Genomic DNA, 27,005 nt, shown 5'->3' with positions numbered 1-27,005 from the left:
TTTCACGGCGGTGGCCCTGGGTTCAATCCCTGGCTGGGGAACTAAAATCCTGCAAGCTGCATGGCATGGCCAAAAAAAAAAAAAAAATTATTGCAAAATAAACACATTCATATAACCACCACCCAGGTCAAGGAATAGACACTAGCAGCACCTCAAAAACCTTCTTCATGCCCCCTCCCAAACATTGCCCCCTTCCTTCTTCCTCAAGAGAACCACAGTCCTAACTTTTAACACCACAGAATAGTTTTCCCTGGTTTTGAAATATATAGAAATAAAATAATGCAGTGTATACTCTTCTTTACATGTCTGGTTTATTTCCCTCAATATTATCTTTGTGAAGTTTTCCATATTGCAGATAGCAATAGTTCACTCATTTTCATTGTGGTACACTAGTTCATTGTATGAATAATATACACAATTATCTGTTCTATTTTTGATGGACTTTCAGGTGCTTTTGAATCTGAATCCTGTCCTCCAATATATCAGCCACCAATACTCCCAGCTTTGTGTCATCAGAAATTTGGATGATTACATCATCTCTGTCTACACAAATCATTGACTTTTAACTGTTTGACAATACCAGACAGATTTGTATCAGCCAACTAGAGATCTCCCTTCAGGTAAACCTGAATACACTAATAAATATTATTTGGGGAAAGTTGTTCAATGAGCTAAAACTATAGCTATCTGTAGTATCATTGAGCATACATTTCTACACATCGTCTGATTCAAATAAACAAATACTTCTTGCAGGTCTACTATGTTCTGGGTACTGACTGGGGATAGAGCAGTGAACAAAACAGATCAGATCCATAGCCTCGCTGAATTTATGTTCTAGTTGATGAGACAGATATAAACAAACAATTTAGATAATTTTATTTAAGTGCATGAAGAAAGCGAAACAGGGCAACAGGATAGGAAGTAATGAGGAAGGAGGCAGACAGCGTTAGAAGGTGGTAACCACAGGAAGACTGAGGTGTAACATTTCAGGGAAGAGGAACAGCTAATCTAATGGCGCTGAGGAGCAGATAAGCTACAAGAAACAGGAAGGTTAAATAACTGTATATGGTAAGTAACCTTTAAAAATTGTATAAAAAATTTTTAAAGAAAAGAAGGAAGCTAGTGTATCTAGAGCAAATTTTCAGTAGAAGCAAGTGGAAGAGAGGTAGTCAGGAGCCGGATTATTTAGGTTCTTGAAGTCTTTTTATTCTAAATGATGTGGTGAGATGGATAAGGGGATGCAACACCCAGATCGCCCTTTAAGGAAGGACTTGATGCCCAGACGTGAGGCGTGTGGGCTGCAGACAGCCTTGAGCTAAGCTTTTCCAGGACCTGCCTTGCTGTTTGAGATCACACCCTTCATGGAGAAAACCACATCTGTGACTGAGTGAGAAGCACTGGACAATTTCGATGGACAATACTTGTTTTAGATCCCCGATGGGTTGACCAAGGCTTTGCTGGGTCTGAATCACTGATTTCTTTCCTTTCACAGGTGTTAAACCCTAATAAACAGCTTGGATCCCAAACTCCACATCTGTGGAGAACCCAACCTTTGACAAATGGGGAACTGTAAAGGATTTTAAGCAAAGAATCTAAATGATTTGATTTAGTTTTTGGATCACTCCAGCTCCTGTAGAGAGAATGGATTGTGGGAGGTAAAAGTGAAAACAGTACCCGGGGGAGAGGTGGTGGTGGCTTGATCTAGGGAGGAAACAGAAGATAGGGAGAAGCGGGTGGATTTTGGATAGAATTTGGTTGTAGAACTGATAACTGTGGTTCATCCCAAGCGTTTTGATCAGCTGTCTTGCTGAAAACAAATTTAGCATGTCCTTGGGGCTTCCCTGGTGGCGCAGTGGTTGAGAATCCTCCTGCCAATGCCGGGGACATGGATTCGAGCCCTGGTCCGGGAAGATCCCACATGCCGTGGAGCAACTAAGCCCGTGCACCACAACTACTGAGCCTGCACTCTAGAGCCCGTGAGCCACAACTACTGAGCCTGCGTGCTGCAACTACTGAAGCCCGCTCGCTTAGAGCCCGTGCTCTGCAAGAAGAGAAGCCACCACAGTGAGAAGCCTGCGCACCGCAGCAAAGAGTAGCCCCCGCTCACTGCAACTAGAGAAACCCGCGTGCAGCAACGAAGACACAACTCAGCCAAAAATAAATAAATAAAATAAATTTATTTAAAAAATAATTTAGCGTGCCCTTGGATTTCTTTAATCTGCCTGTCTAGTAATCACGTCATAAAAGGAAACAGCATTACTTAGGTGCCTGCGTGATATGGCCCCTGGTTACCTGGGTAGTCTCATTCTTGCACTCTGCCTCCTGTTTACCGTTCCAACCACCTCAGCTTTTTCTCTGTTCCTCTAGCCTGCCAAGTTTGTTGCTGACTCATGCCTTTTTCACACGTGGTTTTCAGATTGTCTCTGTAGCAATACTTCCTACATTCTATTAATCTCCAGGGCTCAGATTACATGCTGCTTGTTCACAGAGGATTTCTCTAGCACTGCCCCCTTCTGCAATGAGGCTAGTTCCTCTACTTATGTTCTCACGTGAATCCCAGTGTTTTCTTTCATAGCACTTACCACAAGTTGCAATTATGCTGTAATTTTTGTTATTATTTGTTTTCCTCGCTAGAGTTCCAAAAGGGGCAGAAATGTGCCTGTTTTGTTTTCTGCTTCATTCCTAGTGCCTTGCACAGGGACTGCAATCCAGTAGGTACACAACAAATATTTGTTGAATGAACGAACTTGCCCTTAGCGGACCCAAGTTGACACTTAGCATCAATTCCTTTAAGTGCTCATAAAACATTTTTTAATAATCCACCCAAAATCTTCCGGGAATCATTGAAGATTTTAAGACCATAATTTTTAAGGTCTCATTTTTTTCCACATGAAATACTTTTTTGGAGAGTAAAATTTATGTATTATATAGATGTAATTTAAAAGTAGTACCGAATATTTATAATGAAAAAACAAAATAAAACAAAACCTGCTCTACTCCCCAGTCTTACTCTCTAGATAGGCAGCTATTTTAAACTAAGCAGGTTTGGTCAATCCTCTATCTTCAAAAGAAGCCCTTTTTCACACTTGAAAATCAGTACATGTCACCTTCCAACGCGTTTCCTGCTTTCAGTAATTTTTATAATGTTTCTATTTGTGGTTTGCAATCATATTAGCTATTTGTTTCACTACCTTTCAGTACTGGGATTAGAAATCTTGATTTGTTCAAAGCAGTGGGATATCTCATATAAGCTCTCCTCAGTGGTATTTCAAATTTCTTACCTATGTTTGTTCTTCCTGTTCCAGCATGAAAATTATCCTCCTTTTTTTTTTTACTGAGGTAGAACTCACCATAAATTTCACCTTTTGAAAAAAGTATCTTTCTTGTTGAGGAAGGTGGAAAGAAAAGTAGACCTTACATGGCTCACCAGCAGACATACTACTGCTTTCTAGACGCATTGGTGTCTTGCCCAGGATGGCCTGGGTTCCAAAGCCAAGGTAAGGAGGGAGGACAATAGTGAGAGTAGATAGGTAGAGGCAGGAAAGCGAAAGCATAGACTGTCTATTCAGAAAGTAGTGAATTCCTTTCAACAATTTTCTCTCATAACAAGTTTGTCATTCCTTATTTCACATCAAATGGTCCTCTATCAAATATCACAGGCAAATTTAGATATAAATTTATACTATATATATGTATATTTTAAACATTACTGGTGAGAAAATCTTAACAGAAATTGGGTGATTTTTTAAAAATTAATTAATAAATTTATTTTTGGCTGCATTGGGTCTTCATTACTGCATGCAAGTTTTCTCTAGTTGAGGCTACTCTTCGTTGCAGAGTGCAGGTTTCTCATTGCGGTGGCTTCTCTTGTCGCGCGGGCTTCTGTAGTTGTGGCATGCGGGCTCCGTAGTTGTGGAGCACGGGCTTAGTTGCTCCGCGGCATGTGGGATTTTCCTCGACCAGGGCTCGAACCTGTGTCCCCTGCATTGGCAGGCGGATTCTTAACCACTGCGTCATCAGGGAAGTCCTATATATATATTTTTTATATATAGTTTGGAGGTCTGCCCTGGTGGCACAGTGGTTGAGAATCTGCCTGCCAATGCAGGGGACACGGGTTCGAGCCCTGGTCTGGGAAGATCCCACATGCCACGGAGCAGCTAGTCCCGTGAGCCACAATTACTGAGCCTGCGCGTCTGGAGCCTGTGCTCCACAACAAGAGAGGCCGCGACAGTGAGAGGCCCGCGCACCGTGATGAAGAGTGGCCCCCGCTCGCCGCAACTAGAGAAAGCCCTCGCACAGAAACGAAGACCCAACACACCCAAAAATAAATAAATAAATAAATAAATAAATTTATTAAAAAAAAAAAAAAAAAAGAATATATATAGTTTGGAGCTGATGCTACCCAAGTCATCTTAAGAGCCTCTTGTGCTCTAGGCATTGTTACCTTTGGAGATCCTTTGTAGTATCACATAAACGTATTAAAATATCACATCCCAAATCAAATATTAAATCTTGCTATAAAATTTTGACACAATGTTATATAATTTTTCTTTTGAAATTATTATTTAAACTAGAAGTAATGTTTAATTTGCTTATCATTTCTCAAAAATTATTATGCAATCTTCTGAATTTATGTAGAATGAAACAAAATCTAGCCTTCAAATGCTTTTCAAATGTAATAAATTTATTTTGAATATTAATTTTATAATTGATAAGCTTCACATGATACATGTGTGGACATTTGTTTTACTCGTTTCAAAAAATTGTGCACAAATATAACTTTTGTTTTAAATGTTAGTATTTTTAAATACATTACATACTCTATAAATACTTTTTTTAAAGATTTATTTTTATATATTTATTTACTTTGGCTGTGCCGGGTCTTAGTTGCCCCATGTGGATCTTCGTTGCGGCATGCGGGATCTTTAGTTGTGGCACGCAGACTTCTTAGTTGCGGTATAAATACATTTTAAAATACATTGCATACATCCACAGAAGATCAATCATTCAACCCAGAAAAGTATAAAAGAAAAGTAAAATCCTTTTTCCTATCTAGCATTCCCATTTTCTAGAGTCTAGAAGCAATCACTGTTGATAGTGTCGTGTGTCCTTCCAGAAATTTTGCATACATATCCCAGCATGACAATGAAAAAAATTAGTAGTCAATCTAAGAAAGAAATGGAAAATTTTATTCAAGCCAACCTGAGGATTATTACCCAGGAGACAGTGTTTTGAAAGCTCTGAGGACTATTCTGCCCCTTAGAGGTCAAAGCATAGTTACATAAGTTTTCAAGACAAAGGGTTATACATCAAAGTCATATACTGACAGTTTACATAGCCCAACAAGGTGAGTAGTGGGCTATTGTGACCCCTTACAGGACTGAGAAAGGAATGTTATCTCCTAAGGTGTTACCCTGCTGGTGCCAGGAGGAAATTGCTTTTTTTGGTGAGTAGACATTCCTGTGTCTTCTAAGGGGATCTAGTTAATGTATAATGCAGGTGCACAATGCACACTAAAGGGGAAGGGGTAGTGGCTCAAACAGGCAGGGAGAGAATTTTATGTTTAAAAATTTTCTTGTCCTGCCTTAAAAGTAATTTTATTTCATCAATCCCCCTTTTGATCATTAATCAGAAGGTGATCAAATATTTGGTCCCTCGATGCTAGGATGGTTGCTTACCTCCCCTGGTCCATCATGTCCCTCAATGCTGGTTCCTAATAGCCCAGTTTTTTGTTTTCCCTTATGGGGGGGTTGTACTGGTAGGATGTCTGGCAAGGACTGACAGTCAATTTTTTTTTTTTAATACAATTATTTATTTTTGGCTGCATTGGGACTTCATTGCTGTGCATGGGCTTTCTCTACTTGCGGCGAGCGGGGGCTACTCTTCTTTGCAGTGCGCGGGCTTCTCATTGCGGTGTCTTCTCGCTGTGGAGCACAGGCTCTAGGCTCACGGGCTTCTGTAGTTGTGGCACGTGGGCTCAGTAGTTGTGGCGCATGGACTTAGCTGGTCCGCAGCATGTGGGATCTTCCTGGACCAGGGCTCAAAGCCGTGTCCCCTGCATTGGCAGGTGGATTCTTTTTTTTTTTTCTTAATTTTATTTATTTATTTATTTATGGCTGTGTTGGGTCTTCGTTTCTGTGCGAGGGCTTTCTCTAGTGCGGCAAGTGGGGGCCACTCTTCATCGCGGTGCGCGGGTCTCTCACTATCGCGGCCTCTCTTGTTGCGGAGCACAGGCTCCAGACCTGCAGGCTCAGTAATTGTGGCACACGGGCCTAGTCGCTCCACGGCATGTGGGATCTTCCTAGACAAGGGCTCGAACCCGTGTCCCCTGCATTGGCAGGCAGATTCTCAACCACTGCGCCACCAGGGAAGCCCAGGCAGGTGGATTCTTAATCACTGCATCATCAGGGAAGCCCCGACAGTCAATTTCAAGTTGTCCAATAGGATTTATGCCAATTTTACCTTGCATGTACCTTGTGCATGTCCATTATTTTATAAAGAACTATAGATGTGATCAATAGTTTCAGGTTGTTTGGATATCATCTTAGTAGAAGCAGATGATACACAGCATAAAGGCAAGAAACTATTAATTTTTTTCTTTTTTCTTTTTTGGCTGCGTTGGGTCTTCACTGTTGTGCGCAGGGCTACTCTTTATTGTGGTGCGTGGGCTTCTCGTTGCGGTGGCTTCTCTTGTTGTGGAGCACGGGCTCTAGGTGTGTGGGCTTCAGTAGTTGCAGCACACAGGCTCAGTAGTTGCAGCTCATAGGCTCTAGAGCACAGGCTCAGTAGTTGTGGTGCACAGGCTTAGTTGTTCTGTGGCTTAGATGCTTCGCAGACCAGGGATTGAACCCGTGTCCCCTGCATTGGCAGGCGTATTCTTAACCACTGGGGCACCAGGGAAGTCCCAAAAACTATTACTTTTAAAGTTACACAAACTGTAATAAAAATTGCCAATAGGAGTAACTATCATTAGTAAAGATTTAACCCAGCATCCTCCTGAACCAAACCATCTTCCTAGTATTTCCCTTAAACTGGGAAGAGGATCATTCAGAAAGGTAATTTGATTTTTCATATGTATCATAAGGCGGGTTACATTAGGAGACTCATCAGGTATAAAAGCACAACATTCACTATGTATGATAGCACAAGTTCCCCCTTTAGAAGCTGTTAGAATACTGAGGGCCATGCAATTCTGTAGGACTGCTTTTCTCATCATGGAAACTTCTTAATTGAGCAAACGAATGACTTGGTTACTACCATTTAAAGCTTGCTGGGTGAATTTTGTTGAAGGCTCTATATGAGTAATGACATATTCTGTTTCAAGTGAAGGAACAAATATCATGGCCAAATAATCATACCACTGGAAAACTGATTGAACCCAGCATGCCCAGTTAAAGACAGATTGGCAGGGACTAGTTTCAAGGTTACCTGTAGGTGACCTTGAGCCCAAGGGAAACCAATTGTTCATCTTCCTAACCTACCTGGGGATAGCCAATGCTGTAAATTTGTTCCATAAATCGATTGGGTCCTGTTAGCAGCTACCCAATATATTTAACTTCTGGTGAAAAGGAGTCTTTATGGACAGGTTCAGAACAGGTATCATTAATTGGCCAGGTAAGAGTGTCCCACTTCACAAGAATGATATCGGCAGTCACTTGCATGGTACTAGAATTTCTTTCCTTTTTTTTTTTTTTAAAATTTATTTATTTATTTATTTTTGGCTGTGTTGGGTCTTTGTTTCTGTACGAGGGCTTTCTCTAGTTGTGGCTAGCGGGGGCCACTCTTCATCGCGGTGCGCAGGCCTCTCACTGTCGCGGCCTCTCTTGTTGCGGAGCACAAGCTCCAGATGTGCAGGCTCAGTAGTTGTGGCTCACGGGCCCAGTTGCTCTGCGGCATGTGGGATCTTCCCAGACCAGGGCTCGAACCCGTGTCCCCTGCATTGGCAGGCAGACCCTCAACCACTGCGCCATCAGGGAAGCCTGAGAATTTCTTTCTTCTAAGATAAAATCTCTAAGGCCTTGGAGAGGAGAAATCCACCAAGATAACCCAGGAGCACTGGACATAGGTAACTGACCACTAAGTCCGTGCGCCACAGCTACTGAGCCTGCGCTCTAGAGCCCGTGAGTCACAACTACTGAAGCCCACACACCTAGAGCCTGTGCTCTGCAAGAAGAGAAGCCACGGTGATGAGAAGCCCGTGAACCACAATGAAGGGTAGCCGCTGCTCACTGCAACTAAAGAAGGCCTGCATGCACGAACAAAGACCCAACGCAGCCAAAAATAAACAAACAAACAAACAAATTAATTAATTTAATTGGCTGTCCTGAAACTTTTCATAAGGAATCTCAGACTGAAGTTTTAAAAGGCCTCTGAAAGCCAGGAAAGCCAGGCCAAGGACTTGTCATAGATTTTGCCTATCCTATCTACAGATTTGGGTGAATTCCTCTCTTCTCAAGGTCCCCCAAATATTTTGAGATTCCTACACCTGTTAGGAGGTGGCCTTTCTTATTTACCTGGAAAGGCTGCTGTGAACCCTCTAAGAAAGGCACCAGGTTGGGGACTTCCCTGGTGGTCCAGTGGTAAAGAATCCGCCTTACAATGCAGGGGACGCGGGTTCGATCTGTGGTCAGGGAACTAAGATCCCACATGCCATGGGGCAACTAAGACCGCGTGCCACAACTACTGAGCTCACGCACCTCAACTAGAGCCTGCCTGCCGCAAACTACCGAGCCCACACACCCTGGAGCATGAGAGCCCCAACTAGAGAAGAGAAAAAACCTGCACGTCCCAACTAGAGAAAAGCCCGCGAGCCAGAACAAAAGATCCCGCATGCCTCAACAAAGTTCCCGTGTGCCACAACTAAGACCCAACCAACGAAAAATAACATGACGAAAAAAAAGAGAAAAAGGTACCAGGTTGTTTGTCCAGTGGGCTTTATGGTTCCATAAAGTCCACCTTAGTTCTTTAAAGCTGTCTGGTCATATCTGATTTTATGTATTGTCCAAATATGACATTTCAGTCAAAGTTATGGTAATATAACCAATGTTTCCAATTATGTCCTTTTATAAGGAGAACAGATTCTTATTAAACTTATGTACATAACTATATCACCATAAAAATAAGAATGCTCACTGAGAGTTTTCAAATTCTGGAGGGATCAAGAAGAGAGAAAAAAATAAATGTTTCAATTCTACTTACAAAGGAATAATTTACCAAGTTGCCTAAGCCGTATTAGCTTTAAGGGAAAGATTTCCTTGTATCTGGAAAACACATATTAAAAGCCAGTAATATTTCAGACAAAATTCATAAAATTATAACCATATTCACCAGTTCACTAAGCCCTATGTAACTAATCCTTTCTGTTAACAGTTTTATGAAGCCACACGGTTTTTCACAAGGATTCTTTAATTTCTTACCCAGTTCAGCAGTATGATCTGAAAGTTATCAGAAACCTGTACTTCTCAAAAAGCTCTATGAATCTTCGTGAAGATGTGGCATTTTTGCAAAGATAACAGAGTAAAACAATGACTGTCTATGAATGACAAAAGACTTTAAAAGGCATAGTTAAAAATCTGATTACAATGCAATTGACAAAGAAACTCAGTTATTGCTGTGACATACAACATTTTAAGATACTAATTAGAATTATGATTGATAGCATTATACCAGCACATATCCAATTTTTAGAAATTTTATATAATTTCTAGAATATTTATATTAATGACTTTTTATCCATACAATGCAAGCTAAGAAGTTTTATCTCCACTCAGTTGACAATGCTTCCCATGTAACCCAACATACCGAATAATGCTAATTAGTTTAATCTCTCTCTCTCTCTCTGGTATGCTTCAGGGACCCTCTGAAGCATTCCAAAGTTAGCTGGAGGCAGGAGAGAATTTTATGTTTAAAAATGTTCTTGTCCTCAATGCTTGGTGTCAGTTTATTTATCTCTTGTAAAAATAAAATACAGTGTGTATGTGAAAAAAAAAAAAAATGTGCTTGTCCTCCTGTAACAGGGAAGAGCCAAATCATGGTGGATCTGTTTCTTTTACTTTAAGCTTTTCTTCCCATTGCTTTTGTTCACTAAAAGTATATAGTCTAAACACAATGGCCTGCCTCAGGGAACCCTGCCCCTCTGCCTGAATGTTAAACCAGGGTGCCTTTGTTCGGGGAAATATCCTGACCCTGTCCACCTGTGGATGGCTGCAAGAAAGAAGAAATGAACACATCCTCTCCCCGAGGCTGGCCATTCCAGGGGACATTTGCAAATCTTATGGCCTTTTTACTTTACTTCCTCATCTCCTCCCCATCTCTGTGCTATAAAAGAAACTGGCATCCAAACCCCGATAAGATGATTTTTGGAGTAATTAGTTCGCCATCTTCTTGGTCTGCCGGCTTTCTGAATAAAGTCGTATTCCCTCTCAACATCTCATCTCCAATTTATTGGCCTGTCGTGCGGCGAGCAGAGCGAGTTTGGACTCGGTAACACTCCCTTAAAATAAAAATAATTTTATTCTATCTATATATCTATAAAAATACACAAATGGTATTGCATGATGGGTGTTGTTGTGCATCATGATGTTTTTCACTTTCACATAATTACTATGGAAGTTTTTTTCATACCTATAGATTTATCTCATTGTTTTCAAATGTTGCATAACATTTTACAGGATGAACTATAATGTATTGAGCTAGTGCCCTGTAAATATCTTTTTTAAAATGTTTATCTTTGGGGTGTAGTGGCATCGTGGGTGACTTTTTCTGCCCTATATTTAGAACAGTATTAATGTTGCTATACCATTTCTATAATTTTTTTAATTAAAAAAAAAGAACCATCTTTTAGGGTGTGGTTTGTAGTAACAAAATTCAATAGGGAACTCTGGGAGTCAGTAAACACTGAGAATGGGCATTCAAATCCACCCATTCAGGAGTAGATAATGGTCCCTAACTACATTTTCAATAGAGGTCAAAACCAAATTATTGGAAGTTAAGAGGTGAAGATAATTGCCAGGGCAGGTGATTTGTTAGAGGAGTTTGCCAAAGACTGGTGGAAACAGGACAGAATCTTTGAAGAGCAGCAAAGTTGGGCAAAGGCTTTGTTCCAGTTTGGAAAGGCACAGACGAAACAGGTGTAAGCTCTGCCTCCTTAGCTATTTTGATTATAAGCCTAGAGAAGACCTGATTAACAGTGGAGAGTTGGTAGCAGCCTAAGAGACAGCTTTCTTACCTTTTTCTTTTCGTTGTTTTACTTTGTAAAAAGTGAGTGAAGGTAAAGTATCCTTATAAATTATGCTCTTGCGAGGTGACAGGGCATTGGGAAGGGGAGGAAGCCACTTGATTGTAAATCCCTCACGTTTCACCCATAAGCAAAATCTAGTTTGTGTCAAGCTTGCTCTTTTGAAATCGTGGGCCGTGGGAAAATGTATGATATTTTAAATCCTGAAATCAGATTTGCCTTGGTGAGGGTCTTTTTGTTTTTTTTGGTTTTGGGGGGAGGTTTTTGGACGTGCCAGGCGGCATGCCGCATCTTAGTTCCCCGACCAGGGATCGGACCGAACCCCCTGCAGTGGGGCTGTGGAGTCCTAACCACTGGACTCCCAGGGAATTCCCCTTGGTGACAGTCTTTTGAAGAAAACGGAGAGAACAAAATAACCAGATAAAGACAGAGACCTACTAGAGAATGGACTTGAGGATATGGGGAGGGGGAAGGGTAAGCTGTGACAAAGTGAGAGAGTGGCATGTACATATATACACTACCAAACGTAAAATAGATAGCTAGTGGGAAGCAGCCGCATAGCACAGGGAGATCAGCTTGGTGCTTTGTGACCACCTAGAGGGGTGGGATGGGGAGGGTGGGAGGGAGGGAGATGCAAGAGGGAAGAGATATGGGAACATATGTATATGTATAATTGATTCACTTTGTTATAAAGCAGAAACTAACACACCATTGTAAAGCAGTTATACTCCAATAAAGATGTTAAAAAAAAAAAACCAGAATAATGATTAGGTTGATAAACAGAAATGCCTTAGGTAAAATTACTGAGTTTGACAGTTACCCTTTTCCTGTGTGGTTCTGATCCATTTATTTATTTATTTATTTATGGCTGCGTTGGGTCTTCGTTTCTGTGCGAGGGCTTTCTCTAGTTGCGGCAAGCGGGGGCCACTCTTCATCGCGGTGCGCGGGCCTCTCACTACCGCGGCCTCTCTTGTTGCGGAGCACAGGCTCCAGACGCGCAGGCTCAGTAGTTGTGGCTCACGGACCTAGTTGCTCCGCAGCATGTGGGATCTTCCTGGACCAGGGCTCGAACCCGTGTCCCCTGCATTGGCAGGCAGATTCTCAACCACTGCGCCACCAGGGAAGCCCCCGGGAAGCCCCCGGGAAGCCCCCGGGAAGCCCCCTGTGTGGTTCTGGAAGTAAAGTCCTCATCTTTGCTTAGCATTAGGGTTAGCCCTCACGAGGGGGGGGGGGAATTTCCTGCTAGGTTAAAGGGGAAGGTGGTACCAGGCCAGTGGAGATATATTTTGGACAAAGCATTGGATCTTAACACACTTCTCAAATCCCACCATTGTGGACAGGGAGTGTTGCCTGCTATCCCAGTTCTAGCCACTGCAGCACTGACGGTATGCCCTGAGGGGAATTCAGGATGGAGAAAAACAGGAAGCACTCTGTGCTTTGGATATTGGCCCTAGATAGTTAAGATGCATATCTAAGGAGTAATTTCAATGAAAGCAGATCCTTGCATCTTCCCAAAATAGAAGAGCGCTAAAATCATCAACTTGAGATACCTGTTTTTTGTGATTAGCAGTAATCTTTTGATGTTTGACTGCATGTTTGTTTTCCAGCAAAAAAACTCGTATACCCTGGCTTTTCCCTTACCTCTTCAGAACAGTTCCTCACAGTTTTCTGAGAAGCTGTCTCCCAGGAGGGCTGTAGTCCTCAGTAAGAGCTCAGAAACAACTTGAAAGTTTTAGGTTGTGCATTTTTCTTAAGCTGACACCATGTAAAGAGCAGTCTCTTCTAACACCTAGAACGCTCTCTGCTTAGGCTGAATCAAGGTCTCTGGATACACTACGGTGGCCAGGCTGGCTGTGTGTGTGTGTTGGGGGGTGTGGTGGTCGGAGGAGGGAGGAAAAGTGACTTTTTTCATGTTACATCTTTTGTATCTTTTATTATGAAAATATATCATTTTATTCAAAAAATTAAGTTGTTTTAAAGACTTGATTGAAGCTGAGAAGAGAAATTTGGTTTTGTTTTCTGGTCAGCACGGCCTCCTGGATTTACTTCGTTTCATTCCTACTTCATTTGCTCTGTGATTTCACAGTGTGATGTTTTAGTTTAGGGCCCTCTGCCGGCAAACCACGCCCCTGACCCAAATTAACTAATCTAATCTAAACAAGTCAGTTTATGTGTAACATCTTCTTTTCTTCCACCTCACTTTTTGTTTCCCATCAGCAAACAAAACATCTTGTTAAACAATGATTCCCCACCTCAAAGCTTGAGATCTGAGTAACAGGCAGATGCCAGCCCTGCCTGCTATTTATTAGCTGCATGACCTTCAGCAGGGCTCTCGGAAAATGCTCTGGAATTTGGTTGCCTCATGTGGGGCCGTGGAAGGTGCACTCACAGAGGTCAAAGGGCGTGGGCTACATTTTCATTCTGCCACTTTGTTGCTGTGTAAACCTGGGCATGCTGCTTGGCCTATGAGCTTCAGTTTCTAAAAATGGCAATAAATCTTCCTTCCAGGGAGGTTGTGAAAGTGAGACAAGATATGTGAAAAGGCCTGATGTCCAGGACAACTGGGCTCTCAAGCCATGTTAGTGTCTTTTCCTTCCTCTTCACCTTATTTCCACTTTTGATTTGTTTTAACTTTGTAAAATGGGAATGGTGAACTTTGTCAAGCCTGCCTGTTACTCAGGCCCCCTGCCTTTCATAGTGCTTTGCAAACTGTGAAGCACAATATGTGATTGTTTTGGCACCAGGCAGACATGGGCCCCAGGCTGTGAATTTCTCTGCCCTCTCTAAATTGTGTTTGAATTCCAGAGGAGAGCTCTGTTTTTCTAGGTGGAAATTAGGTAAACTTTTCCAGGAGCTCGCCCCAGGCAGTAAGCTGGGGGCTGGGAGCTCCTTCTGGAAGACCTTTCCATCATTTTCACAGGGCTCAGCATCACAGAGCCACCTGGGGGGGGAGTCAGGGAAGGGTATTGTTCTTAGAAGCCACCTGGAGGCTGGCTTACTCCCTTAGGAGAGAGAAGCTGCTCAGACCTTTGAAACACATTACTGAAAACCTATTCACACTTACATGGAAGTCAAACTGATGAGGATGGTGATGATGGTGACAATGACTATAATAATGATAATAAACCACACCTGCTGTTCACTATGTATACTGTGCTGTGGGAGAAGAGAGGATGCCCTCAGCCCAGTACTTGATTTGATTTTTAAAGCTTTTATTGCATTTCTATCTCCTCTGAAGTTTTATTCCTATGGCACATGGAGGTGTAAAATAAAAGTTTTAAACTTAGACATACTAAGAGGAGGGAAGAGAGAAGACAGTTAAACTAAAAATTAGTAATTTAGTCAATTTAATTAGTTTAGAAATGAGCCAGAGGTACACATGGAGGTTTAGAAGACTTCATTAAGACACTTGGGGGAGTTTCCTGGTGGCCTGGTGGTTAGGATTCTGGGCTTTCACTGCCATGGCCTGGGTTCAATCCCTGGTTGGGGAATTGAGATCCTGCTAAGCCATGAGGTGCGGCCAAAAAAAAAGAAAAAAATAAAATAAAGACACCTGGCATTGCCACTCAGCAGATTTGTAAACTGTATTAAACAAGCAACTCTCCTTGCCCCTCGGTTTCCTTGTCTTAAGATGAGGAGGGGCTTCCCTGGTGGCACAGTGGTTAAGAATCCGCCTGCCAATGCAGGGGACATGGGTTTGAGCCCTGATCTGGGAAGATCCCACATGCTGCGGAGCAACTAAGCCTGTGTGCCACAGCTACTGAGCCTGTGCTCTAGAGCCTGCGAGCCACAACTACTGAGCCCATGTGCCACAACTACTGAAGCCTGCGTGCCTAGAGCCCGTGCTCCGCAACAAGAGAAGCCACTGCGATGAGAAGCCCGCGTACCACAATGAAGAGTAGCCCCCGCTCGCTGCAACTAGAGAAAGCCCACATGCAGCAACAAAGACCCAATGCAGCCAAAAAGAAAGAAAGAAAGAAAGAAAGGAAGATGAGGAGGATTGGTGAAATAATATCAAACCCTTCCTAGCTCTAACTTTCCTAGGCCAGATGCTTACAAATTGAAGTTCTTTTGTTTCAGCCTGTCTTGTTCCATGGACAAGGGGGAGGGAAGAAAGGGTCCTAGTTTTTATAGAGCAAGTAGCATATGCCAGGCTCCGCATGAGGGATTTTGTTTACATTAATGTATACATTAACTCCTAGCACAGCACTGCTCTGTTAATTTGACCAGTGGTCTTAAAATGGGGGGTGGGAACGCATGCCAATAGTACCATCACAAGGTTCTCTTATTTCTATCTTATCAAGAAAACAAGAAAGTAATTGATAAACAGAAATGGGTAGACAGAAGTGTGTATATATATGTGTGTATGTTTATTATAAATAACATATATATAAATTATATATTTATATGTGGTACATAATTTAAATTTTACACTGGTGTGCAAAATTAAAAAAAAAAGGAGTTGAAACATTATCCTAGACACTGGAAATAAGATAATTACTGTTAATCTACCAAACAGGTATTTTACTTGGGGGAAATTGAGAGTTTGTAGTATGTCCAAATGAAGTTTCATGTATAAATCACAGGTGAGCTGTTTCTTAATCCATCCTTTCTGTCCTTCCTTCCCTACTTCCCTGGCGGTCCAGTGGTTAAGACTCCATGCTTCCAATGCAGGGGGCAATTACATATGTAATTCACTAAATCATTCTCATTGTAAAAGAATAAAAAAACATAGAGCAAAGCCTTCTGGGCCATTCTCCACTCTGCCCTCCTACCCGCCCCCAGTCCCTGAACTTACCCTCCTACCCAGTCCTCTCCCCAGAGATAACCACAATTATCATTTAGATGTATATTCCAGCCCTATAAAAAGTAAAGTTTCCTCATTGCTCTCCTTAAGTTGTTGCTTTAAGAAAAAAGAGACGGGAAAGAGTAAGGGGAAAGTGGGACTCGGTAACCTACAAAACGTTTTAGGCAGGACGCTTTTCAAAACCCAAGAGCAGAACTGGAACTTGAACTGCGCGTGGTTTCCAGCATGAGCATCTGGTCACCTCCACCTTGGTAAATACTGCTGATTGACTGGCTCTGGCTCTGGCCCACCTGCCAGTGACGGCCAAACACAGGAAAGCTGACAAATCAATAGCATCTTTCACTTTTTTATTTTTATTCTTTATATTTATCAGTCTCCCGTACTCTGATGATTGCCAAGAATAGGAGTTTCTCTTACACACAGTAGCAGGGACGTAGTTTCTCTCTTTCTCTTTCCTTTCTAAAGGACAGTGTCAAGGACATGTTGAGGCCAGGTCAGTAAATGTTACATCAGAGATACTGCTGCTATATTTACTCCCACTTGCCTTTCAAGCAAAGCAATTTATATGATGAAAAACAGCAGAGACAAACTGACCTGGGTATCTTCAGAGAAAGAAAACATGGAATTTTAAAGCTGTGTATGATCTTACATTGCAGTAAATTTCTCTGGGGGCTAAATTTCCTTTTTCTCTCTCTTTCTACTTTTTAGAATTCTCTCTGAGGAGAGAGTTAAAGAGACATACTACTTCATCCCAGGCCTACAGACCTGCAGTTGCTATTCAGGGTTTAATTCATTCTAGGCTGTCACCATAGCCTTGAGATGAGAGAGACTAAACAGACAGAAGAATGACAAGCAGAATTACCACTGGATTTGCTTTGGTCTGGAAGTTCCCATATCAGCTTCTGTCCCACCCCCACCCTGAAACCCCCTCTGGACCAATTATTTTTATTCTTCAAACCTCAGTTTTCTGCTCAGTAAAATAAGAAGAATCAATTCTGTTTCACTTGGAGGGGTATTGTTAGGAGAATGAATAAATATGAAAAAGGTCTTGTGGGGAAAGGAAGGTTATTCAGCACTGATTCAATTCAACAAGCATTTCTTTTTTTTTATTGAAGTAGAGTTGATTTACAATGTTGCGTTAATTTCTGCTGTACAGCAAATTGATTCAGTTATATCTATATTTATTTATATGTACATTCTTTTTTTTTTTTTTTTTTTTACTGTTTGGCCGTGCCACGTGGCATGCAGGATTTATGCAGGATTTTAGTTCCCCAACCAAGGATCAAACCTGTGCCCCATCCATTGGAACTGTGAGTCTTAACCACTGGACTGCCAGGGAAGTCCTTATACATTCTTTTTTTTATATTCTTTTCCATTATGGTTTATCACAGGATATTGACTATAGTTCCCTTTGCTATACAGTAAGACATTGTTGTCTATCCATTCTATATATAATAGTTTGCATCTTCTTACCCCAAACTCCCACTCCATTCCCTGCCCTTCCCCTTGGCAACCACAAGTCTGTTCTCTATGTCTGTTGAGTCTGTTTCTGTTTTGTGAATAAGTTCTTTTGTGTCATATTTTAGATTCCACATATAAGTGATATCATATGATATTTGTCTTTCTCTTTCTGACTTACTTCACTTAGTATGATAATCTCGGTTGCATCCATGTTGCTGCAAATGGCATTATTTCATTCTTTTTTATGGCTGAGTAGTATTCCATTATATATATGTACCATATTTTCTTTTATCCATTCATCTGTCAGTGTACATTTACATTGTTTCCATGTCTTGGCTATTGTGAATAGTGCTGCTATGAACATAGGGGCGCATGTATCTTTTTGAATTATGGTTTTGTCCAGATATATGCCCAGGATTGGGATTGCTGGATCATATGGTAACTCTATTTTTAGTTTTTGAGGAAGCTCTATACTGTTTTCCATAGTGGCTGCACCAACTTACATTCCCACCAACAGTGTAGGAGGGTTCCCTTTTCGGAACACCTTCTCTAGCTTTGTTATTTCAACAGCCATTTCTTTTTTTCTTTAATAAATTTATTTATTTATTTATTTTTAGCTGTGTTGGGTCTTCGTTTCTGTGCAAGGGCTTTCTCTAGTTGCGGCGAGCGGGGGCCACTCTTCATTGTGGTGCGCGGGCCTCTCACTATCGCGGCCTCTCTTGTTGCGGAGCACAGGCTCCAGACGCGCAGGCTCAGTAATTGTGGCTCACAGGCCTAGTTGCTCCGCGGTATGTGGGATCCTCCCAGACCAGGACTCGAACCCGTGTCCCCTGCATTGACCCGTGTCCCCTGCCTTTGCAGGCAGATTCTCAACCACTGCGCCACCAGGGAAGCCCTCAACAGCCATTTCTTGAGTGCATATTAAGTGCTGGCAGAGAATACCATCCAGAGTAAAACATTGTACCTACTCTTAAGTAGTTAACAATCTGATAACTGGAAAAAAAAACAAGTTTACAAAGAACCTTAACCTCAGGCAGCAAATGATAAATTACAAATGAGGGAATAGGAGAAGATTGGGGAAGTTTCACAGGGAGAAGCTGCACTGAGATGAGAGATAAGAAGAGGACATTCCAGATAGAGAAGAAAGATTAAAGAAAGGTGTAGAGGAGGCAAAGCTCAGGAGGAATTCAGGGGACAAGGAGTACAGCAATCTGGCATACGTCAGGGAGCCGTGGATGGCAAGCTGGGTTCATATTGGAGAGGTTAAGAAGTCTATACTTAATCCTATAGGTGTCACAGATGTTTCGTTGAGGAAAGACACGATTAAAGTACTGCTTTAGGGCAATTACTATGGTGGCTGGGGGTGGGGTGGGGAGGGGCAGCTTGGAGGGGTAAAAGGAACAGGTGAGGGTGATGGCAGAGCATCACAAAATCTTCCCTGACCCCCAATGAATCTCTGCATCACATGCTGTGAAGGAAGAACTTCCCTCCTAGTATTTACATATTCAGCATTTACACTCACCCCAGTTTGGTTTTGGTGGGTCTCTTTTCCAAGCATGACTCCTGACTCCCCATTCAGGGGGTGCTTCCTGAGAACAGGGCCTTTATTTGTTCTTTTCCTCTTTCTCCTCTCTGTGACAGCAGCCCAAATGCCCTCTATGCTATGGCCGGCCCTCACTCAGGTGGAAAGACTGGCACTTTCTTTCTGCTTTGGTTTTATGCATTTTTTAACATCAACAAGGACATCCAATGAATTCAGAGGGTAAAAAAAGGAAATAATTAGTAGGCAGATGGGGGAGGAGGAGATGTACCAGTGTCATAATGAAAGACTAAGCTTTGGTTATGGTCCTTTAAAGAAAAATTTAAGACAGCATTTGTTGAGCATTATTATATATCTTGTATTTCACATGCATTATCTCATTGCATTCAGTCAGCAATCCTATGAGATAGTTACTATTATTTACAGATGAGAAAACTGAACAGAAAAGTTCGATAATTTGGTCAATAGCCCATAACAAGTGACAAAGTCAGAATTTGAATGATGTTTCTCTGCCCATTATCTTAACCACTATAGTCTATTGGTCCTGCATTGTGGACTTAGATACCGAGGTCAATTAGTTCTTCAGTCCATACCCTTCTCCTCCAGTACAATGGCACTGTTGCTTGAATGTTTACTGAAGCAGTTGATCCCTTCAGGGTTAAGACTTTGTTACTGGAGATTAAATTGCAAAGCCCTAACCTTTTCAATTCTAAGTAGCTCTCAGGGGGATCTCAGTGCTTGGAAATATTTTAGCCTGCCAGACGAATATCATTTATTAATTAATTCCATTTCCCATAAGACAACAAGACCTCCTACACTGAGTTGATGGGACTCCAGACAAAAAAAAAAAAAAAAAAAAGAAAGAAATCAGAGTAGCCTAAAAAGAACTGACAATTTCTATCAGGCTACTCTGAAATGAAGAGAAGAGCTCTCAGGCCTCCTTGGAACCTCAGGGTAGTGGCCTGTGGGATAGTGAAAACTGAACCCCTGCTGGAAATCCCTGCTCCCACCATTTCTGTTAGATTTGCTTGAGTGTCTGGCATTTTGGAGATTTGATGGGAAGGGAGCTGCAAAAGGGAAGAGAGCAGAGCACCTGAGGAATGAGGGACGGTGAGAGAGAGGGAAGGATAAATTAAGGGGAAGAGAGACTCTGGGTATTCTCCTGGCTTGAGAATGATGCCTGTAGCTTTTAGCTAATTAACTAAATTAGAGCCTGTTTTGGTTCAGTTGAGAAGGCAGTGTGATAGGGCCTAAAGACCGTGGATTCTTTTTTTAAAAAAAAAAAAATTATTTATTTTTGGCTGTGTCAGTTCTTAGCTGTGGCACGCGGGGGGTTGCCCCGAAGCATGTGGGATCTTAGTTCCCCAACCAAGGATCAAGCCCATGTCCCCTGCATTGGAAGGTAGATTCTTAACCACTGGGCCAGCAGGGAAGTCCCAAAAGCGTGGATTCTGAAGAGAGACACATTTGGATTTCAAGTCCTGCTTTTTTCACTACCTGCATAACTTCTGAATCTCATGGAATAAAATAGCTATTTCTTAAGATTGTTATACATGAGAGCGGATAAGTTTTAAAAATTCCTGCTATTAATAGGCATTAAATGAAGGCCATTTATTCAAAGTCTTTGAGAACTACCATTTTGTATTAATTTAAGAGGCCTCAGAATTAAACAATTTGCATAATTCACACCTTCTTTTGAATTTCAAGTCTGTTATCTCTAAGAAATAATTGTTGAATTAAACTAGAAAGACCTCAGATATTTTTAGGAGATGATAGTGGTCAGCCAAACAGAAGAGCATGACCTTAATGAATTTGCTGATCCACAGGAAGACAGAATGTTGACGAAGCCACCAAATTGTCAGAAGTTTTCATTTAGCTTTTCTAACATCATCTCTAACAGTTTTAGACCAAAATGTAATTCTTTTCAACCTAAGGATCACCAAGAATGAACTAAGTTGCATCGTTTCAAGTTAGATCTTGAGACAAATATTTCTGGGGGGCTTGGGGTGGGGCCGGGGGCACCAGCCGTCGCACGGGATCCTAGTTCCCCATCCAGGGATTGAACCGGCACCCTCAGCAGTGAAAGCTCAGAGTCCTAACCACTGGAGCGCCAGGGAATTCCCCCCAATTTTCGTTTATTTCTGTTTTTAAGAGTTCTCATTCCAAGATCTTCTGGGTTGGAAGCTTGATATTTCAAGGTCCTAGTTTTCGGTTGGAAGCTTTTTCCTGACTTTCCTGTTTTGTTTTGTTTTCTCGCCTGAGGCCAGATGCTGAGCTCTAGTGCCAGGGTCTTAACCAAACACATGACCCTATTTCTCTAAAATCTCCAGGGGATGTGGGGAGGAAGCAGTGGGGGGAGGCTGGCTCTCAAGCACTAAGGCAAGTGCCTCCTAAGCACGGCTATTGTGTTGGTGGGGGGTTGTTTTTGTTTTTTTAAATATTCCCAAGTAATAACAAAATTTGCATATTCAATAGCTATTCTTGCTGGATTTCTGAGTTCCTTAATTTCAAAAAGTGTAAAATAAAACCATGTACCTCCACTGTAACCAATTTCAAAATTCAAGGAATGAGCACAATAGGTGTGTGTGCTCTCTCCCCTGTCCCACATGGAGATCTGTCCCCTTGGAAACTGGTTTGGTCAGGTAGGGGTGGATGGATATCTTTGTCTCTCCAGTTCAGGTATTACCCAGGGATGGGAGATGAAAATCAGTGAAATTTGTCAGATTTCCCTAAAATTAGTTAGGAATTCTACACATTAATGTAATAAAACAGCAAGACCGTCACATGGTCAGGCAGGGTCTTGGCCTGAGACCTCTTTCCTTACATTTTCATTTGGTTAGAGTCAGCTCAGCCATCCCCTCCTCAGGGAAGCCTTCCCTATCACCTCTCCAATCGCTCTGGGTTAGGGGTAGGCTCAAACTTCCTTCTCACACTGTCTTAACCTCTGTGTAGCATTGTCATCCACTGATTACAAGTTGATTGTCTTGCCAGAGCATTTGTTTCTCAAGAGATTTTTTTTCACTCCATCTATAGAAAGTAGTGGAGGACCTGGTATATGATAGATTTTTTTTTTTTTTTTTTTTTTTGGCTGAGTTGGGTTTTCATTGCTGTGCGGGTTTTCTCTAGTTGCGGTGAGCCGGGGCTACTCTTCATTGCGGTGCGTGGGCTTCTCACTGTGGTGACTTCTCTTGTTGCGGAGAATGGGCTCTAGGTGCATGGGCTTCAGTAGTTGTGGCATGCAGTCTCAGTAGTTGTGGCTCACGGGCTCTAGAGCGCAGGCTCAGTAGTTGTGGCGCATGGGCTTAGTTGCTCCACAGCATGTGGGATCTTCCTGGACCAGGACTCGAACCTGTGTCCCCTGCATTGGCAGGCGGATTCTCAACCACTGTGTCACCAGGGAAGCCCTGTGATTGATATTTAATACCACTTTGCTCATGGAAGGAAGGAAGGAAGGAAGGAAGGAAGGAAGGAAGGAAGGAAGGAAGAAGAAAATGCATTTTGCATTCCCAGTTCATTAAAGTTTATCTATTTACTAGGTCTCTTCAATCCAGCACTGAGTAATTGAGAATGGCGGGCTTTCATGCACCAAACTAGCATATTTTAAAAATTCTCCCATTCCAATCAAAGCTTTTGTTCATAGTCAAATCTAGCTCCCTGCAAGAAAAGTTGAGTGTTCTAATTCTGGTATTGATGCTGGTGGTGACTTGGGCTTTCCTTTTGTTTCAGTTTGTTCATCTGTAAAATGAGCCTGTGTTTCAAAAATGTGAGTTGTAATCCATTAGTAGCTTTCCTTATCAACTTAGTGGGTGGCAACTGGCATTTTAAAATTGAAATCATAGTGTAATTGTTTGTGGTAAGGTAAGGATTGCTTCATGAAGCTTAAGGTTTTGGTTATACTCTATGTATGCAGGTACTAGGTCATGGTGTAAAATGTACTTCTTACTGTGTTATCACAACAAAAAATTTTAAAAGAATTGAATTGGATGATAAATGAAGCCCCTCTAATCTTAATCTGTGTGAATTCGGCAGGACTGCAGTGTAACTACTAAAATAGAGGGGAAAGAGGGGCTGCCAATAATTAAAGAGAGATCAGAACAGTTCAAAACAGTAAGCAAACTACAGAACAGGAGGAACTGACAGAAGAGCACCAGAAAGGTTCAAAATAGAAATCCTTCAGAGAACTGTGCAGTTTGGCTCTTCCCACCTTTTGAGACTTAAATCTCTGACCTGTCTGTTGCCTTTGTTTCTATGAGTTGGGAAGAACAGTGGTATTTTCATGAGCTGTTCCCTCGAGCCCCACCCTTACTCTTCTCCTCTGCTTATATATTATAACTCCTCTCCTTGCCTCTCGGCAGCTCCTCCCCGCCCTGATGCACCCACATGTGTGTGCTCGCACCTCTTTCTATTCATGCTTGCTGGTCAGCCGCATGTACCCCACGTGGAGCCAAGAAGTATGTGTCAGAATGTGGGGTCTGGACGGGGTGGGTAAAGGGGTGGAGTGATTCCCTCAGCATCCCAAATCTTCCCAAGAAGGCAGATCAATATAAATTCAAAACACATATTTTTGGGCTTCCCTGGTGGCACAGTGGTTAAGAATCCACCTGCCAGTGCAGGGGACACGGTTTCGAGCCCTGGTCCGGGAAGATCCCACATGCTGCGGAGCAACGAAGCCCGTGCGCCACAACTACTGAAGCCCGTGCTCCAGAACTACTGAAGCCCACGCGCCTAGAGCCTGTGCTCCACAGCAAGAGAAGCCACCGCACTGAGAAGCCCGCGCACCCCAACGAAGAGTAGCCCTGGCTGGCAGCAACTAGAGAAAGCCCACGCACAGCAACAAAGACCTAATGCAGCCAAAAATAAATAAGATGAAATAAATAAATTTAAAATATAATAAAAATAAAAAAAAACATTAAAAAAAACCCCACATATTTTAATCCCAAACACTGTTTCAATTCACATTAAAAGAACGTATCAGTATTTATTATTATTAATTTTTAATCAAGAGGCATCATGAGCTTTAAAAGTTTGAGAATCACTGGCCAATAGAGGCAAAAGTGCCTCCCATTACCCACCAACTCCAATCACCTGTCTTTGTTTCAGGGTATTAAGGCCAGCCAGCATCAAGGAGATGCAACCAGAAAGAGATGGAAATGGGTCTTAGAAACCCTGCTGTAGAATGACTGATGGGAAGGGTTTGGGCCACAGAGCAAGGACAGTTTGATTTCTAAAGTCCCTTGTAGTTATCAGATTCTTAAAAGCTAAGATTTTTAGGATTTAATGAACAAATGAGAAGTGAGAGGAGGTTTTAGCAGGTGCCTACCCTGTTTTGTGATTGGGGGGCCCAGCCTTAGGACAAGGAGACAAGAGACCTTGGTGTATAAGCCTCAGCTCCCTATTCTGGCTATGGATGCTTCTGGACAGTGCCTAGCTGAAACCCATGAAAGAATGGATTGTTCTCAATGCTTGTGTCAGGAAAATGTGTTATGGACCATTCCTCCAGATTCTTCAGCAAGCTCTGAGTCACTGCTAGAAATTAAGGGTGGGTGGGCTGAATGCTGGCATCCCAGGGTTTCAGTCCTTTGCAACTGACCAATCAAATAATCTTTGACATCTGGCTTGACCTCTCTGTTTCTCATTCTTCCTTTTCTGTTAAATGAGTATTCAAGTAAGCAATAAAGACTTCCACTGCCAAGCACTTTTTAAGGTAACTTACGTAAGTTAAAAAGAAGTGGTAGTAGTAGAAAAAGTAGTAGAAATGGAAGCAGTAAATATTATTATTTAATAAATTAGAAAACTGAGGCACAGAAAGTTTAAATACCTTGCCCAAGAGTAACCAGGGATTTGTGTACGTGACTGAGTCTACAACCACCTGAGTCTGTGTGACTCCAAGGTGAGTAACTGGTGTTGGGTGCTGGGAGCTGTGGTGAAAGGGGCTAAGGAGGAACTGAAGACTGGTCTGGCCCTGCCCTGAAGAGTCTTGGAGTGGTGCTGAGTCACAGCCCTTCTAGGTTCCCCCTCTGGAAATGACTTTAGCCTAGAGCTGGAGTCCTCAAATGTTTTTGCTCCTGTATCTTTCTGAAAGAGTTCTGAAAAACCATACATCTCTTTGTACATTTTAAACTTGACATCTAACGTTTTTCATTGTAAGCTTAAAGAGTTGTAAGAGTTGTAAAATATAATTACTAGCTTTTGTAAATATCAATATAATAAAACTATGAAATCATTCTTTTAAGTAAATCTAAAGGATTCATAGAAATATCATAGTAGTTTGATATTAACATCATCAATTTCACTAATTCATACTAAACTCTCTAAATTGGAAGTTTTATATTGTTTTTTTCTTTGAAATCATATTTTGATTCCTCTTTCATGTAATCTTGTCTTAATATAATTTGGTAATTGAAAGCATTTTACTGATTCTCTATTATACATATTTTTCTGCAACAAAAATACATAAATTGACATTCATTTAAAGATATTTCCAGGGACTTCCCTGGTGGTCCAGTGGTTAAGACTCTGTGCTCCCAATGCAGGGGACCCAGGTTCAATCCCTGGTTAGGGAACTAGCTCCCGGATGCCTCAACTAAGAGCCCGCATGCCGCAACTAAAGATCCCACAACTGGCAATGAAGATCCCGCGTGCTGCAACTAAGACCCGATGCAGCCAAATAAATAAGTAAATTTTTTTTAAAAAAGCTATTAAAAAATATTTCCACTGACAGAAGTTTCTAATTGTTTAAAAAATATTACTGTTGGGCTTCCCTGGTGGCGCAGTGGTTGAGAATCTGCCTGCCCATGCAGGGGACACAGGTTCGAGCCCTGGTCTGGGAAGATCCCACATGCCACGGAGCAACTAGGCCCGTGAGCCACAACTACTGAGCCTGCGCGTCTGGAGCTCGTGCTCCGCAACAAGAGAGGCCGTGACAGTGAGAGGCCCGCGCACCGCGATGAAGAGTGGCCCCCGCTCGCCGCAACTAGAGAAAGCCCTCGCACAGAAACGAAGACCCAACACAGACAAAAATAAACAAATAAATAAATAAAGACGCTTTCATTAAAAAAAAACAAAAACAAACAAAAAAATATTACTGTTACTAATAGCATTTATCAAAACAACAGATATTACAAATCTTTATAATTAGTAAACATTATTACTGTATAATGCTTATAATTAGTAAGAAGTGAAATTTTATTGGGAATTTGTCTCTTAAGGAGATGGAAAGAATGGGGAGGTGTTTATGGTTCTTTGGATTAAAATAATTGTGGAAATGTCCCTTTGATGTCCCAGAGGATTTTATACCTTAGAGCAATGAATGCATCATTTAGCAGGATTAGAGAAGAGGGAGAGGTAAACTCCTTTTTTTTTTGAAGTGGCAAGAGGGCAATTGAGAAAGAGATAAGGAAAAGAAAATCAGGGCTGCAGATGTCCTCTGAGGCACACCAATTTTAGGGAAGAACATGAATGAAAACTGAGGACCTGGAAATTGAGTCCTTTGAAACCACTATGGTCCTGTACCCTTTGGAAAGGATTTACATGCCCGAACCCCTAGCAGCCCTGTCGATCTCCATGTTAACTGGGTTCCCCCATGTGCCCAGGGGAAGAAACTGGGTCATGGTAGCCATAACCAAGCAATGCTCTTTGTTTCCTACGCCAGTGTATTTAAACAACCTACCCCTCCTTCAAGGTCCTCCTGAGTCATTCTGGAGTCACTGGGCGTGGCTTTCTTGTGCTCACAAACTGGTCAGCTGGGCCCTTTTGTGGTTTCTGCCCGTTTTGCTTATGTTCTACAGTCTGGCACAGCAAGCTGCTAGCCCTTTAGATGCCAGAGCCAAGTATATGGTCATATGAGGAAGCTGAGCATCAGACCCTAGATCCTTAGGCCTCTTCTGGCTCACACAGTGGCCTCCAGAGGGAAAAGTGACCCCACCCCCCTAGTGTCTTCCCTGGGATAGAGGGGGTCTTCG

Source organism: Balaenoptera borealis (assembly GCF_965194805.1).
Source record: "Balaenoptera borealis genome assembly, chromosome: 1".
Taxonomy (NCBI): domain Eukaryota; kingdom Metazoa; phylum Chordata; class Mammalia; order Artiodactyla; family Balaenopteridae; genus Balaenoptera; species Balaenoptera borealis.
Note: the sequence above shows the minus strand (reverse complement) of the source record.